This window comes from Ceratosolen solmsi, unplaced genomic scaffold (genome assembly GCF_000503995.2).
Source record: "Ceratosolen solmsi marchali unplaced genomic scaffold, CerSol_1.0 scaffold57, whole genome shotgun sequence".
Classification (NCBI taxonomy): domain Eukaryota; kingdom Metazoa; phylum Arthropoda; class Insecta; order Hymenoptera; family Agaonidae; genus Ceratosolen; species Ceratosolen solmsi.
The window spans coordinates 3,753,775-3,773,163 of NW_011948427.1; the positions used below are offsets into that span (position 1 = coordinate 3,753,775).

The 19,389-nt window shown below is 25.7% G+C and overlaps 1 protein-coding gene across 1 annotated transcript in view; it reads right to left on the bottom strand.

Annotated features, from left to right (window-relative positions):
• Window positions 1-19,150, bottom strand: part of LOC105363540 (high-affinity choline transporter 1) — a 39,363-nt gene extending 20,213 nt beyond the window's left edge. Inside the window, exon 1 of the mRNA XM_011501271.1 lies at window positions 18,911-19,150. The gene's annotated coding sequence lies outside the window, so the exon portion shown is untranslated. The remainder of the gene's footprint in view (window positions 1-18,910) is intronic.
• Between the last annotated feature and the right edge of the window lie 239 nt (window positions 19,151-19,389).

Here is a 19,389-nt window from a genome sequence, read left to right on the forward strand (position 1 = left end):
AATAATTTAAATAAATTTATGTCTACATTGATAAAAAATTTATTATAAAATTTAATTTATTATAAATTTTAATAATTTTATACGTAATGTATAATAATTACAATAACATATATAAATTTTTTGTTTGTTAATATTTATTTATTGTTATTTATTGTATAATGCCAAAAAGCAATGTTACTTTCATCTATTTTCAAAATAGAAAATGAAATAATTATAATTATTTTTTATTTTGTAATAAAAAATTTTATTCTGTAATAAATACATGTAATCGAGTTTATTAATATTCTATTAATTAAATAAACTCTTGGCTTATTATTTCTAATAAATGTTTTCGAAAATAATTGGCAATAATTATGTGATAGATTTGGTTGAATCGAATCTATTAAATTGAATCTGATTAGTATTTTACATTCCGTCCAAGTATTTATACTTTGGAAAAGCTAATGAGAAGTTCAAATTTTTAGAAAGAATTACTATTTATATAATTTAGTAATTATATTATCGATGAATTTTATCTTTATTAATATATTGATTTTTACCTAAATATAATTTTAGCTAAATATAATAAGACTGCATTTTTAATATTCTTATAGTCAATATAGTAGAATTTAATTAAAACAAAATGAAATATTGTTATTTCTGATTGTCATTAGCTTCAAGATTATGTTTGAAGTAACATGATTATAACTATCACTTCAACATCTTGTTTGGATAATTTTGAAAATATTCAATAATGTTATGAATAAGTTAGGTATATTCAAAGTTGAGCGAGAAAATTAATTTTAATTAGACATTTGAAATGATATAAATATTTAAATACTAATTCAAGCATTTCGAGTTGTCAAAATGAAAGTTCATACGATATTGTAGTTTTATTACAAGAAAATAAAATATTCACGTTGTTCAATGTTGTTCAAAATATGTGGAATTCAATTAAGCTAAGCGTATAAGTTTTGAGGTTTCACTTCTCTTATCGTTATGAACTTTAGTTATGAAATTGCATGTGTAAGGTTATTTAAGCATTGCTGCATATTACATTATATATATATATATATATATATATATATATATATATGTGGTTATTTTAACTTTAGAGAGCGGTTGAGTACGAAATTTAACGATCCTATGAATTAAGTCTAAATTTCCGGCTAGGAGGAACTGTATTTCGCAGGTCTATGTATTCAATTCCATTTTAAATTCAAGAGCTGAACTGCTTCAGTCTTTTTATAAATGAAGACCGGGAAGTTGTAGGTGAATCAAGGCGGTTCAGTGGAGTTTGAGGTATAAGCTTTGTTATCTGCTCTTGCCGAGGGAAGGAAGTATACGAAGGATCGAATTATTTAATTATATTACTTTTTTACCAAAGAGGGTATATAATATCTGTTCCAGCTGAATAATTTGAAGAACTGATAAACTACATATGATTCGTCTGCTACCAGATTCATATTTGTCCGTTTAATCCATTATCATTGTTAGTCCAATTAAATTTGTTATAAATATTAAGACATTTCACGTCACATTAAATTTAGTAATTTTTTTTCATTAATAATGTGCTTGAAAAAAGTGAATATAGTTTTTGAAACGATTTTAGTAGATATTAATATCATAATTTGTGAAATTTAAAATTTGAAAACGTGAGTTTATTTTATCATCTTTCTTTTTCCATTCAAGAAATATCTTTAAGCAATGAGATTATAAATAACGTTGTATATATTCATATGAATACGCGTGCTTTTTAATGTATTATAAAAACCATTGAGTACATTCTTTATAAGCTTATTGGAATAAAAAGTGTTAATAAGATAATATTTTCAGCGATCCCATGAGTGACAATCTTAATTATGATGTAAGTCGTGATGATTTTGAAAAAGTAATTTAATTAAGCCATTATAAGCAGCTGCTAGATTTCTTAATGCCATTCTTAGCTATTTAATTTCTATTTAATAAGCTTAAATATGGAGGAGCATCTTTGTGACTGCACAAGAAGCAATATTTTAAAAAGATAAGATTTTTACGGTCGTTTTTCCTACTCGCCGACTGTCATCTGTCATCGTCGCGTGGCAGTCTTTCCGCCTGCTGCTTCGCATTTTTTTTTTTTTTTTTTTTTTTGTCGTGTTGGATCGAGGAAAAAGAAGCAACTGATAATACTGATACGAGGATGAAGAAGAATGAAGCAACGTGTTTCAAGGGAGAGGCTTTTCCAGGATTGCTTCAAGGATTACAGCCCCGCTTTATTCTCAGACCCCATTTTTGCATTATGGGGAGCTGTGAGAGAAAGTCGAAAGGGAGACGGAAAAGAGTGCTTGCATCACGGACGAGCACAAGTTGTAATTTCATTTTTCCTTCTCGCTGCTTGACTTGTTACAAAATGCCAATGATAATAATGACAATGACAGCGTCGACGATGACAAAGACACGTTCTGGTCTACACACAAGAAATTCATTGTGCGTAACATTTATTAGGGACTGCGATTATGATGGTTACACTCAGAGTCATATGTTTCTATGACACTTTGATAAATAAATCTGCACGTACATATTTACAAAGGAGTTACAATGAGAATATTATTATTATTTTATTAGTTGTCGATTTAATATATCGATAATCGATCGATAACTATTTAATAGAACGGTGGTCGTGTTGTTCGGTTTTCACATTCCAATATGTAGAATAACAGCAATGTTCAAAATTACTTTTCATTTTGAAATTCTACGTGCGCTAAAGAGGTAAAATTTGAACTGTTATTCAAAGATTAATATCCGTTGTAAAACACCGGCTAGAAAAATTTAAAGCTATAATTCATTTATAGTGATCATCAATGTTATTTAATGAGATTTCCTTTTATTTTATAATAATAAAAATACTAGCTGTAATTGATAGTCTGACGTAGGAGAGATCGGAAGTAAAAAAAATAGTCTTTCAAAGGGTTTATTACAGAGTTATAAAGCCTCGTATTGATAATTGTATCATGTATAAAATTATTTTATAACAATTACCACTGGATAATCCTTTTTATTAAAAATTACAAACAAAAAAAAAAAAATAAAAAAAAAATAAAAAAAAAAAATGAAATAAAAAAAATGTGTAATTCTAAAAATAAACTACTTATTTGTATATTGATAATAATAATGATAATTGACGATGATATAACAAAAGCCAATGCTGAATGCAGAAATGAAGTGCTTATCTTAAAACTAGAGGACGGAGCGGAGGAAAGAAGGTGAGGTGAAATCGAAAAGGTTAAAGCGCGCATGAATGTAAATGGGACGACAAAGTGTGACAAGATGAAGAAGTAAGAAAGTATAGAGCATTAAAGAGGAAAACGTGCATCTAAATATTGCAGGCACGCGCCGTAATAGAAACGTTGCCGCTGGCAACGAAGTAAAAAGCTCCGCGTTCTCAAAGTTACCCTTAAACGTCACCCCAACGATATATCACCAAAAAAATCTACTAGATCTGTTATATAAATGGCACATGTTGCATTGTATATGACTCGTTGGGCAGTTAGATATTTGTATATCGTTCTTCTCGTTTCTGTAATTTTATTTACATTCTGTTTTTTTCGTGCGGATCGTGCGATTTATGCGATTGCGGCGTAATTCATTGTGATCCTTTCAAATTGGAAATAAGTTCAAATTAACGCCAAAACTTAATTAATATCGATTATTTTATTATTTTATCGTTCATTTTTTTTCTTTTAACAGCAATTTCTATCCAAACAATACTAATATAAAAGAATGATTTATAACGGACATAATGCTATTAACTTTAGATATTTTAGATATTTTAGATATTTTAGATATTTGAAAATCTATTTAATAAAACATAAAGTTACAATTACAGTAAAAATTCAATGTTACTTGGAAACTTATTCATGTTTATTCCAAACTCTTAACGTATACGATATTTTAAATAGATATATCAATTTTTAATGTGAATTCGATGAGTCTGAAAGATAATTTTATACTTATAAAATAAATGTAAAGAAGATGAATAAATTGTTTATACAAGCTCAAATAACCTATACATTTTTAACTACATCGGAATAGTAAAAAATACGAAAAATATAGGCGAATGTATCTTTCATATTCATACAAATTTCATTTTATCATATTTTAATAAAATTATAGACGCCTAAATACGATATCTTATATTTTTCATACGCAATAAAAATATATAAATGTGATTAGTTGATTATATTATTTATGATAATATTTTATTAATTAAACTATTAAATAGCTTTTAAAAACATTGAGAGTGTAATAATAATAATAAAAATACAGTAATAAATTATCTACTGGATAATTAACAAATTATTAACTATACTTTTCGGTAAGGCTAATATAATAAAATGAAGAAACGTCTAGTTACCTAATTTTTGTTAAAACATCTAATTAACCAAATTAGTATTAACGACTCGGGTGCAATTTCCATTTTACTAATGCGAACAAATGGAATTGTCACAAAAACAGCGGCACTACTTAATTAGCAATCACAGCAGTGATTGCGAACACTCGGAAATGCCAAAGGGTTAAATTTTTAACTCCAAATTTGTTTATCACGTTTTGCAATTGAAATTCACTGTCGCGCTTTTCCGCATTTCTCTTTTCATCTGTAACTATATGCGCTGATGTGGCTTTATGCATATCGATTTTGAGGTCAAATAGAGTAAGTCGATAGTTCCAATTATGAATTACTGAACAAATATCGGAGGCGACCTATCGAAAATGCCATGCTTTTTATTCGGCGATCTATATGAATTCAGAATTTATTTTCATATGCAGGCAGAACTTAACGGATGGAGATTGATAGAAACCTAAATACATTACAAGTTTCATTGATTAAATTGCTCGGTAATATTTACCTGTAGAAAACGTAAAATCCTGTCTTAGCTTCTTTGCTCTTGAACCTCTTTATTCCTTTTAAACTTCCAAATTCCTTTTTTAGGTTAATTATCAAGCGACTGACAGAGAAATAATTTATTGCCGAATACTCAATTGTCTCGCATACTTTCGGGGGTTTTAAATAATATATTTCTCGTTAACGTAATATACATTAAATCCGTAGAATACACCTTATTACAAAGTGTTAATTTATTTAGAGGATTAGAAAATAATCGGTTTTTTTTTTCAATCCCATTAAGTAGAAATTTTTGTTTGCATATTTACCTGCGCGTTTTAAAATATATAACTAAATTTGTTAGGAATAATTTTCCAGTGGATTAGAAAATATAATCGCCACATTTTGATGGGATATTATAGAATTCATATCGTATTTGGAACCAATGGTGTCAAACGAGTGTTTTCAAAATTTGTGAAAGTATGCTATTGTTATTTTATATTGAGATAAGAAATAATGTGGAATAAAAACCTCCTGAAATATGTGTATTAAAAAATAATGTAAAATTCTGTTTTTCATTTCATTAAACCATCGAACTTTTCATAATTTACAATATTAAATGAAATAGTAAAAAAGAGGAAACAATTCTTTTTTATAAATCTTAGCTAATAGTGTTATAAATTTGCCAGTGGAATCATCTAGTTACCTCGAATAATTGGAAATTGCAGACACTGAACGAGTAATTTAAGGTCTGATAATTAACTACGAAACTAAAATTCAAAAGTAGCTTAGTTATCTTCTATTCACGTTTTCAATGAATCTTCATGGAATTCGATGACGACTACTTTTTACTATGAACATATCGATTATTTATTTTTATAGGAAAGATTTCGTTTATATTTATATGTTTTTCATCGCTCATTATTTATAATATTTAACGTAGCATCATTTCATTTTCGTAATTCATTATTAGTTACACATATCGCATGTGCTGCTGAATTATATTTAGTTTGTGATAAATATATTCCCTTTCAATTAATTTTTAAGCATTCACTTTAGCGAAGCATTATTATCAATAAATAAAAATAATTTATTTTCCATAAAATATATTTAATGCATTTCATTTAAGATGTAGAAAGAGAATTTTCTGGTCATAAATACTCGTTGTTTATAAAATATTTAAGATTATTTTACTTTTAATACTTTATACTAAATTTTTTAATAGATACATTTAAATATAATTTAGTAATAACAATGTGAAAGTATTTTTTCATTGACTTCCATTTTCATAAGTTTTTTTATTTATATATAAATACTATTGAAATATTATTAGAAAATATAAAAAGAATAATTTATTTGACAATAAAATAAAAACAATGTTCATAATTAAAAGTAGAGTCTTTTCATATGAATGAAATGATAATAAAAAAAATAAATAAATAAAAAAATAAAAAATAAAAAAAAAAAATCATACAACTATAAAATCTTACTGATAAATTGAAGCAATAAAATAACTTAGTCAATAGTATAAAAAGAAATTGAAGTCAACTAATTAATTATCATATTAAATTAGTATAAAAGTTGTAAGTTTTGATGTTATTAAATCAAGTTATATACATTAATATTTTATAAATGTAAATTTTATTGAATACATTACAGATAGAATATTATATTTTTATTACAGATAGATTAAAAGTGAGTATGAAAATTAAAGTGCTTAAGAAACATTCTTATTTTTCTTACGGAAAAATTTATTACTAGCAAAAATGCCTTTCAAGCAATCATGAATCTACTTAAGAAAGTATGTGCTTGAATGTGGAAAGCATGATGCGATTTAAGGAAATGAAATAATATTATTTGATTTTTAAGATGCAACTTGGCGAATAAGTTTATTTGAATGTTCAATTGTAAAACTATAATCGTAGGTAGGCGATACAAAATCCCTAACAGAAGAGAGCTAATTAAAATTAAGTAAATTATACATACTAACATACAATAAATGTATTAGAAAAATAATGAAATATTTACATATATATTTTTATGTGATAAAGTTTGAAAAAAGTATAAATTAAAATTATAAACAGATGTTCACAGAACTTCGACATTTTGACGATGTAAAGTTGTTAATAATAATTTTTTTTTTTTTTTTTAACTTATTTAATGATGCGAAAATATATTTCATTATAAGAACAGTAAGAATAATTTTAGCCACTGCTATTTACGAACTAAACCTCCAAATAACAATGTAAGAAAATGAGAAATCATTGAGTACTTGATAGATTTTGATAATTATACTCCAAGACACATGGCAACATCTCTCCCTTTATTTTTAAGAAATACAAAAAATTGCTACAATTTAATTGATTTTAAAGCTTGATTACCTATACCAAACAATTTTGCTAAAGATTAGAAAACTACATTGTAATTTTCTCAACTTCAGCCGTAAAGTATTTCATAATAAATATGAAGAATAAACGAGAAAAAGTCAAATTCGCAATTTGTCGAATGGCATTTCAATCGATACTATGACTCATTTCAGTTCAATATTTGTATTTATTTCTATAATTTATATTTGTGAATTAATATGGGTTTTAAAGTTTTAATGTTGTAAATGAAAATAATTTAACATTGTTATCAATGAAAGCATGTAATAATATCTTTTCATTCGCTGACATTTAAGATTCTTAAAATTACAAAATATAACCTCTTTCACATTGCGTGTATTTCCATTTATGCATCGTTGAAGTTGAACTACCTAGACTTTATAATCGTCAATATCGTTTATGTAGATGAGCAATATGTCGAAATACCAAACAGAGAAACGTAAAATGATAGCTCTCCTCCATTCGTATACCATCATCGGTGAATTGGACATGCACGTAGAGGTCAAATACACTGGCCGATCTATGCGGATTGTAAAATTATAATCTCTTACGATAAAATCTATATTTTACTATTTTCAAGTTTTCGAGCTCAAGTATTGTGTTATCGTATTTTTTTGTTCAACAATAAATCAATATTCTATGAGAAAATTGTATTATAACGAAGCTAGGCAAATAATAGTTCAATTTAGTTAAATTTATCTTAAGTCATTTAAATATTTATTGCACTTAAATTTTTTTTACATAAAGGCTATTGAATGGCTCCCTAATGATCTTCGATTAGACAGTCGTTGAACATCTCATTATTATTCGCCTTGATTTTTTACTGAATACGCACGAATCGTTCCTCGATCTTCTCGTGTGTAGCAATTGTCTTGGATATCGCATTTAAACTATCCGGCAATCAGCCAAAATATGAAAATATTTCTTACTCACTGTAACTGAATGCCTCGATATTTATTAACAGTTGTCACGTGGTGTCAAAAAATACAGATCATCGTAAATCATTAATTCTTCATTTTACCGTAACTTCGCTTAGACGTAAAGTGAATCACTTTTCTGCTTCCATTCTATTTACTAAACATTAAACATTAAACGTATCAAAATTTTTAAAATAAAATATCGACACGAGATTAAAACAAAAATCTAATAATCTTAATATATAAGTCTGTAATTGTAGCTATTTACATGATGAATCTATAATATTCCTATCATTTAAAAAGAAAATATAAAATTCGTTTTCAAAGCCTCGAAAGAACATTTTTATTGGATATTTTATTAAAGTCACTTTTAATTAAAAAATATTTAACTTTCCTAAAATATCCTTCTCTCTAGCAAAAAAATCATTCTAATAATAATAATATAAATAACAACAACAACAACAACAACAACAACAACAACAACAACAACAACAACAACAACAACAACAACAACAACAACAACAACAACAACAACAACAACAACAACAACAACAACAACAACAACAACAACAACAACAACAACAACAACAACAACAACAACAACAACAACAACAACAACAACAACAACAACAACAACAACAACAACAACAACAACAACAACAACAACAACAACAATAATAATAATAATAATAAAGTAATTGAAAAACGAAGAGAAAAGTAGAGAATAAAGCCTTTTATTTCTTATTAATCAATTATATTCTATTATATCGGCACATAAATTATATCGAGAGCTAATAAATTTGATTTAGCAAAAACGTAAACTATAAGGAGGGGGAAGGCTGTTGCCGAGGCTTCAAGAAACACTGAACATTGATTTTTGCGAACATTCGGATGCTGTGCAGTTGCACGAACGTCGAAGAATTGAGAGACAGAGAGCCAGTTGATGATATAATACGATTAATAATGCATACGGTGATGATATAGGGATTAATCAGACTTGACAATAGCCGATCCCCTCTTCCTTTTTATCTTGGCTGGTTTAGTAATGTGCTGCGTGGAAAACATTACCAGCAAGGGCTTCATCCATGTCGCACAAATCCATTACGCTTATACAAAGGCTCTGGTCGATTTGTATCCGGTCATCCCTGAAACACACACACACACACACACGCGCGCGCGCGCGCGCGCTCGCGAATCCTTGATGCTCGATATTAATATTTGTGATCAGAGACTACGGATATTAATAATCTAATGGTCAAATATTCACTCTGTATTGCATTTTTTTGCTGAAATATGATGGACCAGATTTTGAGGCAATTCACGCTGTGTAATACATTTGGCTTCATTAAATACGTCAGCAATTGAGATTGTATCATTGATATAGTGCAAATTATCGTATCGATTGATATTATCTTCGTTTCACAAGGACTTTATGCTCTTAACATTCATTTTGTATTGTCTTAACATGTATATTTGAAACATTTAACGAATATGACTGTTCTGACAAAATGCTTATTTTTACAAAATGCAATTACTTATATATATACATCTAATAATCTTCTATTAAGTAGACATACAAAGGCATTCGTATGGTTGATTTTATTATTTTGCTTTCATCCTCTCACGATAATTAAAAATTCATTCCTCCTTTAGGCAATGATAATGCCTAATAGTAATAAGTGAATTGTTTCTCGAAAGCAAATAGAGACTGTATATATTACAGTTACAACCTTGTAACAATTTGATATATTTCACGATGAATAGTGCAGTTTGTGGATCAAGATGAAGCAGTGCTTTAGCATTTGCATTCAAATGGATCGAAAATGCGGCATCATCGGATAAACGACAAATATATGAACGGGCCCAAGGTAGTTGTTTTAAATGAATAAAATATTTATTGGCTGCAGAATCTTTAAATTACTAATTGGTATTGCGTGCTAAATTAAATAAAGTAATAAGTATTAATATAACTTTTATTCTGTAATGTTATAATAAAATACATTCAATGACTAATAATGTAAATGACTAAAAGAACTGATTTGTATTTCGAGAAAAAATATCTTAAGATATAAGAAAAATCATTCTAAAAAATTTCTTAAATGCTAGAAATTTAATGAAACATATTAATTTACATACGTACACATATGTAACCGTTTAAAGTATTTATATATTCATTTTGATTAAATATACCTTATCAGAAATTGTCTTTTGCCTTCATATTTTTAAACATATACTAGAATATGTCCTGTAAGAAGGTAACTATTTGTAACAATAATAAAAAACATAAACAACTTCATTAATCTTATAAATTGCATTATTCTTGCATTATTAGATAATATAATTTTAATGAGCATTAATCTGCAATAAATGTAGATGTACACTTTAAACGTCAAATCATAATATTTCCAGACAATATATAAAAAACCGTAAATAATGATAAAAAAAGGTTTTATAAAAAATCTTCTGAATTTTATAATTTATTGAAATTCAATCAATTATATCATTTGATAAAATAACGATGACATTTACATCATTTTAATGAATATAATTCTTATTTATATTTTCTGTAATTACTGATAAGTAATTCACTTATTCACTTGTATTTTTTATGGTATTAATTAAGCTATAATTTTATTATGTCTTTATGCATTTGTTTAAATCTATAAATAATTAATATATATTGAAAATTTTGTTGAATTTTGAAATTTTCATTAATATTCACGAAACAGATGTCAAGTCTATTTAACAGTATATTATATGAAGCAGAATATCATTCAAATTGATCATCAAATTTTTCAAAATTCTAATAAATTATTTATTCACTGATTTTTTAATTATTTATCATACTAAAATATATATATATATATATATATATTTTGAATATATTGAATATAATCTATATATATATATATATATATATATTGTCAAATTTCTATTAAATATTGTTAATTTAGTATATTTATCATTTATTATTTGATAAATTATGGTAGCTTATACGTAATTTTATACAAGAGGATGCTTGTTCCACCAATAATATTTTAGTGTATTTTAATGAGTACTTGGAAATAATTACATCAAAAATTGTTTTTTTTATTCAAATTAAAGAAATAATGTTCCTTAGAAAATAAAAAACTTTTGATATTATATAAGTATTTTTATATTATATTTTCTTTTTCTTTAATTCAAACAAAATATATCTAACATGATCTATAAAATTTAGTAGGAGATAAACAGTTTATAGAATATTTATTTTATATTGTTATACATTGTTAGATATATCTCTTAATGTATTATTAGCTAAAGTCAATAATTATTCAAATGAAAATAAAATCAATACAGGTACATTTCGAATTCAGTACATTCGTTGTAAATTCGAAATTGTTAATATTTTTTAATATACTATCGTATGCAAAGTCGGTCTTAAGTTTTAATATTCACTAAATTATTAGGAAATCAATATTCTTATTAAGTGATGTCGCTAAGTAAAAATAAGATATAAATAAGATTTTAAACAGATAAGCATTATTACACGATGTAACATTTACTTTAGTCATTGATTATTTATTCTAATTTTACATGGTAAAAAGACTCTTATTAGATAAAAATAATTAGTTTTTATATTTTTACTAATACCTTTTATATTTTTATGCTATATTTAATATATTTCATATATAAAATACTATTTCAAATACTAAATTTCTGTATGCATTGTGCATATTTCTATGTACATTTCTACATAATTGAGTCTATAGAGTACACAATCCATATTAAGCTAAATACAGATTTAACAGTCGACAAAGAAGAATATGGCAATCCGGAGGCAAAAAATAGAATATTATAGAAAGTTGCTTCAGCAGTGGCTAGAATACAGATGTCGTCAAGGAAATAAAAAAGATAAAAAAAGAATACGGAAGTACTTGATGCAAAGTTGACATAATATAGGCTTACTTTGTGCAAACAAACAATGACTGTTTTATACATCATAAGTTGACATATGCAAGGAGAGCGCAAAGTAAATGACGCAAAAAGCAATAAATAAATCTTAGACGTGAATATTTTAAATAAAACACATTCAGCTTAATTGCAAAATCTTCTAATTCGAATATCTCTTATACCTATTATTATTAAATTATTACATATGTAATTAAAGATATGTATCATATTTGCCATATATTATGTACAATCATACAAAACTAATTTATTGAAATTTGTTAGTTATTGTGATGACTGAAATATTTTGCATATATTATGCAGTTCTGCCGTTGAATATATTTTCAAATTAAATAAGTATTCAAAATATTCTGGTTTGGTATTATTGTTAAATACGATATTAATATTATACTGAGTTATTATGTTACTTTATATATCTACTTAATCACGGATTCTTTTTGCAATTGGATAAACATGTTTGGAATGTTGTGGATGTGTAACTTTCATATAAAAGGAATGATATTCTTGACAAAGATTTAAAATAATACGTTTTATGTTATTGCTTATTGCTTTAATTATTAAATGTATACAAATATTTCTTTTTTGTTAAAGTACCTCTTACATGTACATATTGAACAAATTTATTTAAATAGCAGAAATATCTCAATGAATTTTCGAACTTTCGATCTGATATAATTTAGTTGTAGAAATATATATTTTGTATTTTATCTTTCTATATATAAATGCAAATGAGAATCTATTTACATTAAGATTAACGAAATAATGCGTTTTCTGTATCGTGATTGCTGACTTTTTAAATCAGCAATAATCAGCGGAAACATATCCGTTTTGCGTTTTACAAAGGATGTTTTGGAATTACGATGACAGAAAAAAAGATATAATTAACTCGAATTTGTACAGTAAGTGAAGTATTGGAGTGTTGTAATAGTAACATAACTAAAGAGAGACAGTGAGAGAGACAGAGAGAGAGAGAGAGAGAGAGAGAGAGACAGACAGACAGACAGACAGAGAGAGAGAGAGAGAGAAAGAGAGAAAGAGATCCTTCTTTTTTGTAAGAGATGTGGTTGCGTTTATATGGATATGGATTAAGCATGAGATTTAAAAATTGATATTATGTGATGCATGCTTATATAGTATTTAATAAATCATTTTAATTTTTCTTCTCTAAGCTTTTACATTGTTAGATTTTATATTCTTCATATTGAATAAATGATTCAACTTTTTATATTTAATTATGTAACTGTATATTTTCCATAAACTTATTTCATTAAAATAGGTTCCTTTACGGATAGTCGCCTACTTTATTGTATTATAGTACTTGTAAGAATCAAATAAATCATTTAAATCATTATTTGTACCATATCAATATTAACTTTTAACTATCATTCTTAATTTCCTTTAAATGGAATTCAACTAAAAACTTGTCTTCATTGTGTTATATCTGATTTTTTTTTATTATTTTTTCAATTCTGTAGTTCTTATTTTTTCTGTCTATTTATAAAATTACAATGTTTTTCAATATAATTTTTTGGCATTCGAATATATTGATATTAAATTGGTTAAATACTGTTTTATAATGAATATTGCAACCTTCCAGTTTTACTTACTAGTTTTATTTTTGTTATATTGCTACGTTTAGTTTTTATTATTTTTTTATCACTTTGTCATATACTTTGAAGAATTATAGTGCATTTGTATTTCATAGATATTTATTCTTGTATATTTGCAATGACAGGTTAATTTTTTTTTTAACTTATATTATACATCACTATTATTCATATGTTTTACCATTAATTATATTAATTCTTTAATATTATTCATTAAAAATTAGTTAATGATTCGAGCATATTATTTAATCATCATAGACAGTTTTATCCAAGTACAACTTATGGAAAATAAACATTCACTACTATTCTATTTGTTGAAATTTTCGTTTACAGTAATACATACAAAAATCATTAAAGATAATCTGTTTCTTTTAATTATCCTTGATTTAGATCTGTTCACATTCACTTTTACATTTAATATGGATCAATTGTTCAAAATATAATATTGAAATTAGAGTTTTTCCAAAGCTAAGTAAGAATTAATACGTGTTTTTATAAAAATAATATGGATTGGATATTGGATTTACATTACAAAAATTTAATTTAACATAAATAAATACTTTACATAAGTATTTTTTAACAAAGCTACTCAACAAATTAGATACTTCTGAATATAATTCAGTGTAAACATTGTTTATAAAGATATAGAGTAAATATTAATATAATTATCTAATAATTTATAAAAATTAATAATACGTAAATGTTATTCTTTGAAAAAGTACTTTGAGGTTTTATAAATATTTTATATATTATTAGCAAATTAAGATTCGTAATAAATGCAACTTGTGGCAGTAGCATAAATTGACTTGTTTAATACTATTAAAAGCTTTAAGCAAGATTAATTAAATAGATTTTATAAATTATATAAATATTAACAAAAAATATCATTAGCTTTGTGCTTTTTATATATTACATAATTTTATAATGTGTTTATTAAAATGTGGCTATGTCTAAGGTAATTAATGTAGATTCGTTTCAGTAAATTAGAAACCATAAATTCTTATTATATCATAAAAAGAAAAGCTGTTTGCTTGAATAGTAGTGAATAAACATTTTTATTTACATGATTTTTATTTGAAAATATTAATTATTATTAACATATATAATAGAATTACAGTTTATTATTAAGTGTAAGTGAAATGTAATTATATTGAAAAAATTAGTTCATATACACATCGTAATATTATTACATTTTATATTTTTGTTATATACCCATTATAAATAATTGAATATAATTTTTATTCTTGAAAATATACTTTCTCGTACTGTATTAAATGTCCTTTAATTTATTAATACGTTCATTTTATATATTATTTATGTAATTTTGAATTGTCTATATGTTACGAAACCCTTATAAAGTAATTTTATTTTATTATAAATAGACAAAAAATTAAGATATCTTCATTTCGTTATTATTTTTATTTATTTGTATGTGTGTTTCTCTGACGGTGCTTTGAAAATAGATAATATCGCATGTTCATTATTACCACTGTACTTTACTTTAAGCTATCTACGTTAAATCAAAAGAGTCATTAAAATAGTGTGCGTAAAAGATGAGGTAATAAAAGAGTATTAAAATGTATAAAAATTGATAATCGCTATTTATAATGTCCACTTCATGATTCTTATCTTTCTTTGTATTCGACTTTAGCACACTCATCGATCTTGTTTTATTAGTTCAATTAAATTGCTACATTTTCAGCATAATATGAAGGAATAAAATGCTTAAGCAATAGATAGAGTTAGAGAGAGAGAGAGAGAGAGAGAGAGAGAGAGAGAGAGAGAGAGAGAGAGAGGGAGGGAGAGAGATACAACAAGATTTTATTGTACATATGCTGAATCGACAGTGGCAGTAGCAGCTTTTATATTGCGTTCACTGACTAGAGCTTTGAAAAGGGAACTTTTCACGAGTCGCTCAACGCATACTGGCTACGATGATAAATCGACCGCTCGAGAGAAAAGCGTGCCATTCTCTAATTCTCTCTGTCTCTCTTCGTTTTGAATTGAAAAGTGGAACGTAAGCCTGAAAACTAAAAGCAGCGCGAGCATCAGATCACGGAAATGCCCAGCTACTACTCAGGAACATATAAAACATACACCGAGAAACGCAAACCTTTTACAGCAAGAGCATGATTGTGTGTATACATATACTATAAGGAAGACAAAAGAGTATTTTTCAGTCCAAGATTCATCAAGATATTAATGCTTGGCTTTTATCATTAAATTTAGAATAGAAGAGATGTCATTTATTTTTATTCATCATTCATACGCAAATTATTACATAAATTTACATACATAAACTTATACATAAATGATATTGAATAATATGGACAAAAATTGGGTAATAATGTTGTGTTCACTGTTGTGCACTTTGTGAGAAAAAAAAACATGGAGATAAAACTTAAGATATCTATAAAGAAAAAGGTTTAGGTGCATCATTGTCATAAGTACAGTAGTACGTCAAAGTTAACAAAGTGTTGAAATGAAGAAAAAGAAAAATACTTACTTCTCGCATCCTATGCACTAGTCAAATAGAAAATAGTAAAAATAAAGGAAAATACTACAGTTTAAAAGTTACATAGAAATAAGATTGAAGCATCATAAATATGCTATTACATGAATTGCACAAGAACGAAGTTACACTGCAATTACTGATAATGAAAATAATTATTCTAATCTACGTTTAAATTTCTATTTAATTTTTGTAATGATTTCATTAATTTCATAAATTTATATTATGTAAAATTACGTTTATAGAAATTATTTTTTTTTAATATGTATTATTAATTAACAGATGTATTCATTATTTCAAATTTAATAAATTTTAATAAGTTTCTATTTTTATTTTTATTTTTTTCCATATATACATTTTTTTTTAGATTCAACCTTTATTATTTTATCAATATAAGTACCAATTTTGTCAACATATTTTTTATCAAAAAAATCTTTATGCGTGCGTGTACATATGCGTATATATAACGTGATAGTAAACTACAATGCTCTGAACTAAAATAATATTTCACTTACGTATGATCGAAATTTAAAAAAAATTATACTTAATGATATGATTGTATAATGTTTGTATAATTGTCTGAAACATAAGTACAGACAAATTTAAGAAGAAGAAAAAAATACATAATACGCATGTAAGATGATTTAATACGATATGAAATTAAGTACAACTTTAAGTTAAATTTGAATTAATGTAATCTTATTGTAAAAGAACTGTTATTTCTTTCAATATTTATAAAATTTTAGTTTTAATTTCTGACAATGTTGTTACGTTCTATATAATCAACTGAGATAATTTATACGCATAGGAATATAAACATACATACTCGGTTTAGTTTACATATTAAGGTCTTTTGTTTTAGAATAAATTATATTCTCTCTCATTCCTTAAATAATTATGTAAAAAATAAGTTCCTACAATATAAAATCCTATTAATTTTGTAAGTTTCTGAATAAAAATTTTTAACGCAAAGAATAGTTAAACAAATTTTGAATTATATTTTAAATGGATGTGGTAATATTCTTTTTAGTTTTATTCTAAAAGTATTTTTGTTGGAGTATACATTAAAAAAAAAAAAATGTTCTACACACAACTGCATATTGTTATTTTAAAACTTTGTTATATTAAATATTTGAAGTACCGGATTTATTTATTGTATCTTTCTTAAAAAAAAGGTATGTACATATAAAAATAAATTTGTAGAGCCATTTTATGATATTGAAATCTTTCTGTAGTATTTTTAAACTTGGGTAATAAAAATTAAAATTATATATCTGCAACATTACATATTAAAAATATAATAGTCATAAATAAGTAATTGTTGGGATTACAAATAATATTGCTTTAAAATCTTTTTAATATATATTAAAATTATTATAGATTATTTAACTAATTTTTTTAGACATAAGTTGTAATAAATAATTATATAATGCTTAGAAGAACTTTAGTAATTCAGATTTATAAAGCTCTTAAACGTGTTAAAATATTTAAATTAATTCATAGAAAGAATTATGGCTTTGGTATTACTTTTTATTCTAATCATCAACTTTAAATAAACTTGACTACTCCTCATATCGATAGTGAGCTTTATAGTTGTACTTACCATTTATATTATATGTACTATTCATTGCTCCCTTGTATCCTCTTATTTTTGTAATTTGCAAACGTATCTAGGCACGGGGATGCTCGTTATATTGAAGATACGTACCATTTGATATTGTCTACCGAGCATTCTATTTATAAATAACACATACAAATGTTATAAGAATACTAATCAATGAGCATAGTCCGTTCAGCTTTTGATATGTTTTTGTTTAGTTCTCTTTACATTTATTTCTGCTTTTTTAAATACATATCAACGTATTTTTAATATAATAGCACTATTACTTTTTACAACACTATGGCATAATAATTTGTAGCGTTAATAAAAGTTGGGTGGATTTTTATTATATTGTCGGTTGGAGATTAAAATGTGTATTTAGGAGTAAAAAGGTAAATATTTAATATAAAAATGATATATGCATATATGTATAATATAATATATTGATAAGTTGATATTTACAGCAATAATTATTGTTCTCCATACCGGTATTTACAAATTCCTGATAATTATATTAAATAATAAATAAGACATAGAGATAGTATTTGTAATTAATTACACGTTGAATAACAATATAGCATTAATTTTCTTTTAATCAGTCATATTCGATGGTAAATAAGATCACAATAAAAAAAAAAAAAAAAAAAAAAAAAAAAAAAAAAAAAAAAAAATGAAGCATCAATTGCGAATAAATCATATTTTTACTTAATTAAATCTACATATTATTTTTGAATAATTTTTTATGAAACATTGAGATATTGAATAATTTATTATTATGTAGTTTAGTTACTTCTAACAGACAACATGTGAAGTAAATTTAAATTGTATAAAACGATACCATGAAGCAAAGTATGAAAAATTAATTACCGCATCGAATTATTATTTATTATTAAATTTTTAAAAAAGCGAATAACTTGATGAAAAATCTTGCGTTTATTAGATATACAATTAATTTCAAGTCTGATGTCTATGACCAATAGGATTCGACGTAACTGTGAAAAAACTCTAAGAAAAGGTAAACATTGTGCCTTATTTACCTTTTAAAGTTAAGCGGCCAATATAAGCTCACAAATGCAGGAAAAGCAAGCGAATCATTTACCTGAAATCTCAGATCCTTGCTTCACCTCATCCTCTCTCGGATTTCTCTACAGAAGCTCCATGCAGCTCAATGTGAATTAATTCTCCGATCTCTGGAATCAGCGTGACATCCCTCGTCCTCGTTCCGTTCTCGTTGTTTTCATCTTAATCCTTTTTCCTTTCCTCCCTATCCTTTCTCTCGTCCCTTTTCTCCTTATACTAATTCCGAGATAATTCTATTTTCATGTCCGCGGCCATATTATTCGCGTGATTTTTCCCTCGATATCTCTTTTCAGCCTCCCTTGACACCTGTCCTTGTTGTCGAGAAACGACAGATTATATATAGGCAAAGTATTAGTTAAATTACCGTCGCGAGGGATACGAGATCGAATTATGTCGGGCGAAGAGGCGATGAGAGCTCGCTCGTTTGTTTAGTAAGAGGAATTTGACTGACAGGAATCAAGTTTGTCCGTATTTGATCTTCACTAACGGAAGCTATTT